The sequence below is a fragment of the Callospermophilus lateralis genome, chromosome 18 (genome assembly GCF_048772815.1).
Source record: "Callospermophilus lateralis isolate mCalLat2 chromosome 18, mCalLat2.hap1, whole genome shotgun sequence".
Classification (NCBI taxonomy): Eukaryota; Metazoa; Chordata; class Mammalia; order Rodentia; family Sciuridae; genus Callospermophilus; species Callospermophilus lateralis.
The window spans coordinates 57,565,602-57,575,588 of record NC_135322.1 but is presented as its reverse complement, the minus strand read 5'-3'; the positions used below and the strand labels follow the sequence as shown (position 1 = coordinate 57,575,588).

General features: G+C 46.9%; 1 long non-coding RNA gene across 1 annotated transcript; it reads right to left on the bottom strand.

Moving 5' to 3' along the window:
* Nucleotides 1-1,270: 1,270 nt before the first annotated feature.
* LOC143384343 (uncharacterized) lies at nt 1,271-6,553 on the bottom strand. Its single transcript, XR_013089294.1, has 3 exons — nt 6,354-6,553; nt 3,897-4,053; nt 1,271-1,332 (listed from the first exon to the last, which is right to left on the bottom strand). It is a non-coding gene; the product is annotated as an uncharacterized LOC143384343 (long non-coding RNA).
* Between the last annotated feature and the right edge of the window lie 3,434 nt (nt 6,554-9,987).

Here is a 9,987-nt window from a genome sequence, read left to right as displayed (position 1 = left end):
TTCCCTCATTAGGAAAGTCACTGAAGAGAAGTAGGACATAGGGTTGTGGCATTTGTGTCATTTCAATCTTTTCTCATTTTCTCTACTTTCTGTGAGATCTTGAAGAAATCAATTAACCTATGTCCCTGTTTTTCTCATGTTTGAAAGCTGAGTGCCCTCTTCCCAGGGTGGCGTTGAGGAGTCAATGTGCTCCTGCCTGTGCCAACTCAGTAAGTGGGAGCTGCCACCCACATTCCCCATCCTCCATCCTTGCTCCCTTGGTCATTCCCTATGGACCTGATAACAACTGCTGGGCTTCAGGGTACAGCAGAGCTCCCCAGACCCCAGGGCGTTTTTACTTGAGCCTGGTCCTTCTGGGCTCTAGTCCCTGGCTCAGACTGGCTTGCAGGAACTGGCTGTGCACGCCTCCCAGCTCTGAGTTCAGAGATGTCACTTTCTAGCTTGGAATCAGGCTGGCTGAGCATATTTACACCATGGCAAGTGGCCTCGGGGTGAGGTATTTACATTTGACCCAACCAAAGAGGGCTCCCATGGAGAGCCTGTTATTAAAGATTTACCAGCACATCTCTTTCCAAGGTGTTTCTTCAGGAAAACCACCTGGATTATTGCCTCTCCTTGCTCTTCTCCCCACTTCCAATGCCTCTCAGTGTCTTCCTTTCACTCTCTCTCCTGGGCCACTGCAATAACTCCTTACTTTTCCCAGTTTGCCTCTCTCTTCTTCTCCATTTCTTTCCTGTACCTTTATCAGAGGAATATTCTAATAGTGCTGAATCCATTGCGCCACTGATTCCTGTTTAGAATCCTTCCAAGGTACCTGTGCCTGTGGTGAGGGTCTGCCCTTGATTCCTCAGACAAAATGGGATTTTGAATATCCTGCCCTACTTCCCTGCCCCATAGACCCAACATGCATATCACATGAGGCTCTGTTTGGCAAAAACACTTGCTTAAACATAAGAACAGCCAGTTTGAATCCCAGCTCTGCCGCCCTGAAACTGTGTGAACTTGGGAAACTCATCTCGCCACATTGAGTCGCTCTGAGGCGTTAACACATGCGTAGTTCTGAGAACAGTGACTGGCACACAGTAAGTGCTTAATAGGTGTGAGGTTTGCTGTGGTTGTAGGGTGCCCACATGCAGCCTCCTCTTCAACCCACCCAGGTTCTTTCCTGATCCGTGAGAATGTCATGTGCAACAGTACCTGTTGCTGTTTCCCAAATGGGATGTCCCACCCTTCCCCACCCCTCTGCAATGTCAACTCACCATGTATGACCAGAGTCCAGCCGTTCCTCCCTAAGGTCCTACCTGACATTCTCAGGCCTTCTTTCTCTCCTACCTGAGGAAGGAAGGGACACTCCTAGGGTAGGTATGCAGAGATGGGGCACGTTCATTGTGGGTCAGCCCTGAACTGGCGGAGGGACATTGTGGCTCCTGCCTTCTGGAGATTCTGGATTGGTGTTGGAAGATGGCTGAGAGTTCATCACAACACAGAAGAGTAGATGCTGTGATGGGGACAAATGAGGGCCGGGGAGCCCCAGGGGGAATCTAATCCACACTTGTGGATCGGAGACTTCCCTGAAGAAGTGACAGGAACTGAGGGAACTGAGCATGGGCATCAAATGGGAAGAGGTGTGGTAGGAACTGGATTGTTCCAGAGAGAACAAATCACTCAGGATTGCCTAAAGCTTGGAAGTGAGAGAGAGGAACCGTGGGTGGAGGGTGGGGACATTTGGTTGGTTTGTCATGGCGGAAATGTGGCCTCTGGATGGAGAGGGGGCAGCCTCAGCTTCTCTGAAGTTGAGGTTCTGTCTTAAGGACCACAGGCTTGATGAGGGTGGAGGAGGCATGGCTTGACTAGCGTTCCACCCTTAGGGATCACTCCCCCTGTTTGCTTCTGTTACCCAGAGTTATGGTCCTAACTGCAAGGTTGCTTTTCTGACTCTCAGTTGCTTCTCTCTCTTGAAGGGTAATAAATTCACGATTTTGCTGAGAACACTGTAGGAGATGATGTGCGGAACAGCATATCCTAAACCCTGAAGCTGTCTACAATTAGAGGGATAATTGTCCATTTTGGATGTAGGGTGTGGCCTCCTGGGTCCTGGAAAAAGCTGAGTTCCCACCCAAGCCTTCCCACTACTTGGGAAAGTGTCTTCATGTTGAGATGATGACATCATGATTTCCATGTAACAGATGAGGAGAACGTTGAATGCATACGACTCTGATGAAGAAATGTTTATAGTAGGTGATTTTTTTTTAACATGTAATAGTGTCTAATGAAGGTTAAATTCCCACACACATACACTCCCTATATCTGCTCCAATCTGTTGTCCTTACATAGGGGCAGAACACATATCTACATCTTAAAATAACAAATGAGCAACTAGCCTAGAACTGGACACCTAAAAATAAGTTCATGATAATATTAAAGTAAATAGTGGAATCATGATGGTCTTTCTTACTCTGACATTGGACCAACTACATCAAAGCCCCTGCCCTTGATTTCCCCACCTTGGAAGCACAGGCACACACGTGTGTGCACATGCCCTACATCACAGCTGCGGTACAGGTCCTGCCATGGTGACTCATGGGCTCTGCACTTCTATCTTATTAATATACTTAACTCTTTTTGAGAGCAAAGAGAGGCGCAGCATGAGCTGCATCCCTGGTCCTTTATTAATCAACAACTCTGGATCTACGGGATCATTTCAGGTAACAATCAGACACACTCTGAGGTGTGAGAGTCAAGCTGGGTTTACAGAAGGAGTTCTTTAGTTTTCAAAATGTCACCCACGCTTTCTTAGGACCCAGGAAACTCCTAGCAATGTTAAACCATCCTTTTTTGCTAGGGGATTCCCACTGAATTACACATACGATCTGGCACACGGGTTGTAAACTTCATGGTTTTCGTTTTCTGGGACCAGATAAGCCTAGAGCACAAGAGATTAATTAAAAGCAACTGATGGGAGTGATTACTCTTCCCACATCTAGTTCCAGGAGCAGCTTAGCATATCAGTCTTTGGTTTGTGCTCAGTGACATAATGTGGAAGCATGATTACCCTCTCCTTATAGGAGAGAAATCATAAAGAAGAAGAGGAAAACTTCACAGAGTCACAGATTTCTTCAGTGCTGGAGGACTTCAAGGGTCCATAGAAATGCTGGCCAACTAGAGGGATCTGTTTATGAGCTCCCAGCTTTGTGTCAGGCGCGGTACTGTTGAAACTCTAGTTCACACGGGATTGAACTCCATGTTGGAAACCTGGCATTAAGAGCAGGCTAATTAAAAAAGAAAAGAGTTGGATCATTTAAAAAGTCCCTCTTAGATTTTTATCAATGACTTAGCATTGCCTCTGCAAAGCCTGCTGTTGATTATGGAGAGGTTGATGACGACCTGTCTGTAGCTCATAGAGAAAGAGTCTAGAGGCCATGACGGCCTGTGAGTTGGAATGAAAACAGGGTCAGAGGATCAACATGGTGGCACTGTGGCTCAAGATGTTGACTCAAAGACAGTAATGATAGAGGCCAAGAGACCTCTGCTGTGATCCCCAACCCAGCATGGCGAGTTGACATAGGAACTGGGCCTGTCCACCTTCTTCCCATCTCTTTCTCTGCCTCCCTTTGATGAAGATGGAGTCTGTCCTCTGGCTGAAGAGGTGCCCAGTCTCCAGGGGAAGAGGGCATCCCTCCCTCGGGAGTCTCCTTACACCACACATCATCACTGCCACCTGTCTGAGATCTTCACCCGTTCAGGACTGTCGCAAAGCATAGGGGTTACTTTGTGCAGAGGAAAAAATGTCAGCCACTAAGTAGGGTGAAAGAAGGGCTTTGGAAAATGGACGGATGTAAAGAATAGTTCATCAAAGAAGAAATATAACTGGTTGGAAAGCATGGACTCAAGTTTACCTTCATGAAGAAACAGAGGACGATATAAGAAAGCCACATGTTGTGTCTATCAGTTGGCAAAGATGATTTTTCTTCAATGAAATTCTCTAAGGCTGGCAAGATAAAGAGCCACATTCAGGATCACAGGAGTCTCATATGTCAGTTATCCACTTTCGATCTGAAGGAATAGGAAGCAAGATGCTCAGATCAGCAAAGCAATATTAATTAGCAAAAGATGGGGAGATAATCTAAATTACCCATAATAAAGATATAGTAGGTGACCATGAGTGGTTAGAAATGATGTAGTTCTCCTAAATGACAGATTGAAACTGCATAATGACTAGCAAAACTCTTAGAAGTATTAAATAAAAAAAATTTTAGAGAGACAGTATACACACATAATCAAAATTATTTGAGATATACCTAATAAAGCCTAAGGAAGTCACCTCAATGTGCCGCTAGGAGTTATCCTCAATATTTAACTTATGTTCTGTTTTGCAGTGCTAGGGATCAAACCCAGGGCCTCCAGCATGCTGAGCCAGGGCTCTACCACTGAGCTACATCCCCAGCCCTTATCCTCAATATTCAGTAAGTCAGAGAACAGCTGAGACTTTCGTGGAATGATGCTCACAGACACGAAGAAGCTTTGTGGTCAGCACTCATGTACACAATTGAAGGAGCTGTCATCTTTGGTCTCCCAGTGGATCCAGATTTTATTTAGAATTGTTTCTGATGATTCCGATTTCTATTACCAAAGCTCAGTTCAAGATTTTGTAAACTATTTTAAAAAATATTGTTTAGCTATCAATGGATCTTTATTTATTTATATATGGTGCTGAGAATCGAACCCAGTGCCTCACACATGCTAGGCAAGCACTCTACCACTGAGCCACAAACCCAGCCCCATCATTTCAAGATTTTGCGAGTGAAAGAAGCTTCTGCTCTGCTGATGAAGTAGCAGGTCTCAGTACACAGACGTTGGTTTTTAGATTGCATTAACTTACACCTGCTCCCATCGGGCCCTGTCTCAGCCGTAAGTGAGGGTTTGAGCCTGGAGAGCCACACTCTGGAGAAAAACAACACTCCCTGAATGAATCTTCTTTCTCAGAATCACACATCAAAAACTTGAGAACATATCTAGGGGGAAAAAATTATATTTGACTTAAAGGAAACCAGGGCCTCGGTGTTTTGCTCTCTCCTCCTCCCCTAGCTGGGAAGGCAGGAGCCTGATTCCAGGATCCGCTCTGCTATTTGCTCACAGTATGATCCTGGTCGAGGGAGGGCCTCCTCTGTCGGGGCCTCGGGCTTCCCCATCTGTTAAATGTGTTCAACTCTGAACAACTGGAAGATGGAGCCGGCACCAGTTGAGACCAAGAACAAAATTTCCTAAGGGTCAATAAGGAGCCACAAAAAAAAGTCTGTTGGTGTTTATTTTACTATAGTATATCAACTTCCCACGGAATTTACACAACAGTGGGATGCCAGGCAACCCGATTTTGGCATGGATGATGGAGGCCTGAGTCTACTCCTGCTTCAGAAACAGAGGACATTTAATTGATTTCCAAGTAGCCCTTCCAGACTTAGCAGCCTCATCTCTGGGCCTTGGATTCCTACTTAGACTCCTCTAACCTTTGCTGCTCTGAGACAGGCATCCAAATCCAAGACTTTCCACAGCACTGGTCGTGGAGCACGGGAATACCATTTGAGACCTAAGACCCTCGTTCTAAGAGAGATGGCAATGTGATGCTATGACTAAGGATAATATGGTGATATGCTCTCTTTTTAATAATCGATGTTAGAGGGTTTTAGTCCACTTTTTTGGCTGCTGTGACCAAAAGACCTGACAAGAACAATGGAGAAAAGTTTATTTTGGCTTATGGTTTCAGAGATTCAGTCCATAGTCAGCTGACTCCATAGTTCTGGGCCCAAGATGAGGCATCGTGGTGGAAGGGCGTGGTGGAGGACCCAGCAGCCAGGAGGAAGAGAGAGCTCTGCTCACCAGGGACAAAATGGAAATTCAAAGGCATGCCTCCAGTGACCTACTTCCTCCAGCCACACCCTCCTGGCTGTGGACACCCCTGTTCAGACTCTGAGATCTACACTTGCTTCAGACTTGAAACTCAACACTGTTGTCATTGCAAGGACCTTGGATCTTTCACTCCATCTTGACAGATATTCTGGCAAGAACTATTACCTGGAGCAAGAGCCTAGCCACCCTCTCTGGTCAACAGGACTCCAGGACCCTGCTGCCTGCCCCTGGGCCCCTGGCATGAGGGCACCCATTTGTCTCTGGTCTCCTGAGTGATGTCAGCAACACAGCTTCCTTTGTCTCTCCAGGTCACCCCGTTCCTGATACCAGCCAGCTCTATCCCACCAAATCTCTCACCATCTGTCTGTTCCCAGGGCAATCAGGATTCCACGACCTGGCATATTCTGCCATCTTTCTCCCTCGTCTCCTTGTGAATTCAGTCTCCTCACCTTAGGTTCTCAGGGAGTTTGTAACGGGCAGCCCAGAGTTTTCTGGAGTCGGGGAGGGCCCTGTCAATCACTCTGCAGGTGAAAGTTCCCTGGGCAGGCCAGCACCTTGCAGGGTGCTTGGTGGCTCTCCTCTCTCTGGCCTGGGCTGTTCTTCACCGCTGTCTCTGACACATCTTCCCATGTGCCCCACACTGGGCCATGATAGATCCTCTTCTGCTGCTCGGATTTTTTTTTTCCCCAAAGGGAAAATGTAATATGCAACTACTCCGCCTGCCCTCCCCACCCTCTGAAATCCTACCCCTGTTTCAGGACCCGGCTCCCTGCCACTTTTCCACAGTGCCTTCCTTCGTCTCTGTGGTCAAAAATCAGGTCTGTCTCTCTTTGGGCTCTAGTACATTTTCTGCTTTTTTTTTTTCGAAGACAAATAGCATCTGCTTTATATCGTGATCGGTGTCCGTCCACTCTGCTGGACCAGCAATTCTCAAGGGGACGTTCTTTGACTTCCCCTGGCAGAGTCACCTGGGGGGTGGGGGAGGCTTACCCAGTCTCACAGCAGGTATGGACACCTGTTTTTGGTGACGTATACAACATTAATTTCTGCTTTTTACAGAAAGAGCATCCTCACTTCCCTGGGGGAGGGGGATTTCCTTTGCTGATTTGCATTCAGCTTCCATGGGACAAGCATCCAAGGTGCTCCTTCTCCTCTCAGGGACGGCAGGTGACATGTACCATTTTCTCCCTGGCATTCTGAATTTGGAGTCCCAAAGGGACAGAAAAATTGTTCCCTAAAGATTTGTCCTTTACTTCCTCCAACCTAAAACCTCTATTTCTTTTCTGCCTAAATTTAATTTAAGCAGGGAAATGCCAAATGAACCCATGACTCTCTCCTGTTGTGAGAACCTGTGGATTCTCATCTAATAGAAGGAAAGCTGAGTATGGGTGGCAGGGGGCGGGGGGAGTCTTGAAAGGGCAGCCACCAGGGCCAGGTTTCCTTGCTTCCAACCTAAGAAAAAAAAGACTTACTGAAACAGAAGATTTTGGGATAAGGACCAAGAGATCTGCATTTTTACAAGAAATTTCCTGGTGGTTCCTTTAAAAATAAACTTTTTTTTTTTGGCCTAGTTTTAGACTCACAGAAAAGTTGTGAAGATGCTAGAATTCCCCTCTATCCCACACTCCCTACCCCTTATTAACAGAGTTCCTTATTTCCTGTAATCTAAAGCACCCACGGTGGTATATTTGACAAAACAAAGAAACTAGCATTGGGACATTCCCGTCAACTAAATTCCAGACTTGGATTTTACCCGTTTTCCTGTTAATGTCCTCTTTCGGTTCCAGGATCCACTCCAGGGTACCATATTGCATTGGGTCTGCCATCTCCTTGGGTCTGTGACAGTTCTCAGTCTTGTTTTTTTTATAACCTGGACAGTCTTAAGGAACATTGGAATGTCCCCATTTCTCTTGGTGATTTTGGCACTGCAGCAGACTCTAAGAAGCTTGAGGACAGGGCTGCCTAGTCCCCATTACACATTACATGCTCAACGCATGCCCAGCACAGAGTAAGAACTCAATAAGCACATGCTGGAATAAACATAGCTGCCCATCTTGCTAGTCCTCACCACCCTGCACTGGGAACCTGGTCTTGCCCATCCTGCATTCCACAGCATGCCTGCCTGACCAGGGCAAACCTGTGCTGGACCTGCCAGACAGACCCACTGGACAGAGCTGAATACATCTGACATTGGTAGGATTTTCAGACAGCGATGATTGCACAATTATGAAGGAAACCTAGTCATGGCCATGAGGCCACTTTTGGACACCTGTCTTTCAGTTCATTCATGGACGTGTGCTCACGGCCCACTCATGTGAAAAGAAACAGGGGAAGAAGGGGTTGTAGGCGTGTTCTCGCCAGAGCTGGGGAGAGAGACTCTTGCTCTAGGCATGTTTGTAAATTTAAAAATATTTCAGATGCTTTGGCGATTCTGCTGCTTCTGGTTCAGTGAACGGGGGGAATGCGTGTGGGGGTTGGCATGCACCTCCTGGGCGGCTGCATTAGGGATGTGCTTCCCACTGCACAGGGGAAACCCTGTGGTACTCAGTCTGCTGCTTCCCTGGGCTGGGTGGTGGCTCAATTCAGACACCAACCAACAATAGGGGTTAGTACGACTTCCCAATAAGTACCTCCCACACATAAATGCCTAATGCTAATACTACTCTAAAAAAGCAAATCCTTTAAGTTCTGCTTTATTAATGAATAGCAAACAATGAAAAATCCAGTCTTGAGAGGTCAAGGAGAATGTTCAAGGTCTCCAGGCTGAAGGGACAAGGCTGGGGTGGGGACTTGCATCTCCATGGTACTCTTTATTCTGCACTTCTGTTTTTACTCTACAGAGACCCCGGAAGCCACCTGCTTTCCTTTTCCATGTAGATATGCACATGTACATTTATCTCTCATTTGATTATTTTTACTATTAATAAACAATATTTTTTCCAGCTCACAGATTCATATCCAGCATTATGTGGCGCAGCAGTGACCCTCTGTATCAAAACCCCATGAGCTTATCAGAAATGCCAGCTCCTGGACTCCAGACACCCCGAAACAGATACCTGGGAGTGGGGTCAGTGCTTTAGAAACAAGCCCCGCAACAGAGGCGAATTCTTGCTGAAGTCTCAGAACCTGGGCTGCAGGGAAGAACGCATGACTTGCAATCAGGGCCTCATCTAGCTTCAGTTCTGGGATCTCTAGCTCGTTAGTCTTGGGCAAATCAAAGCCTCTGCGGTTAAGTGGGGAGTCCTGGCTCCACAGAATGCTGTTTGCATCATCAGAGATACTAAGGACAGGAGCCTGGTCTCCCTCGGCCGTAAGGCTCTCAAAGTTCTAAGTACGCGGGAGGCAGAGGTCCACGTCAGGACGTCATGATTCTGTCATGTCTGTTTCTCATCTGGTGGCAGGAAGTCTTGATGGGACCTTACACACCATGCATAGTACCATGGCCCTGGAGGCCTCGGTGCTGAGAGGAGGGGACTGATATGAAACCAAAAACAGACCCAGGAGGGGTGGGCACTGTTAACAGCACCGGCTCTCAACCAGGTTTCTAAACCTCAGCATCATAGATATTGAGGCCCCGTAATTCTTCACTGTGGGGCCTGACTGAGCAGGGAGGAAAGCTTGGCAGAATCCCTAGCCTTTGTGCAACCCCATGCCGGTAGAATCCTGTGCCCTGGTCACGACAACCAAAGATGTTGTGGGGTGTTGCCGGTTGTCTCCCTGGGGAAGAGTGGACCCTGGTTGAGAACTGCTGTATTCCTGGAGGAGATGGAACTGGTTCAAATCCTGGTTCTACCATTTACCTGACCTTGGGCAACCTGTGTCACCTCCCCCCACCCCCCACCTCAGCCAACGTCTTGTTTCATTAGCTGTAAAACAGGCAGGTAATATTCTCAGGCCCTACTCTACTAGGTGTTTGTGAGGATTACATGAGAAAGTGCTTATCAAAACTGTAGCAAGACTTTTTTGGATCTGTGTTGGGTGTGCCCATGCGCAAACCTGCATATTTAGTTTAAGGAATCCTGGAGTATTGTCAGGCTCCCCAAATTTGAAAAAAAAAAAAAAAAAAAAAGATTCCTCCTTTTT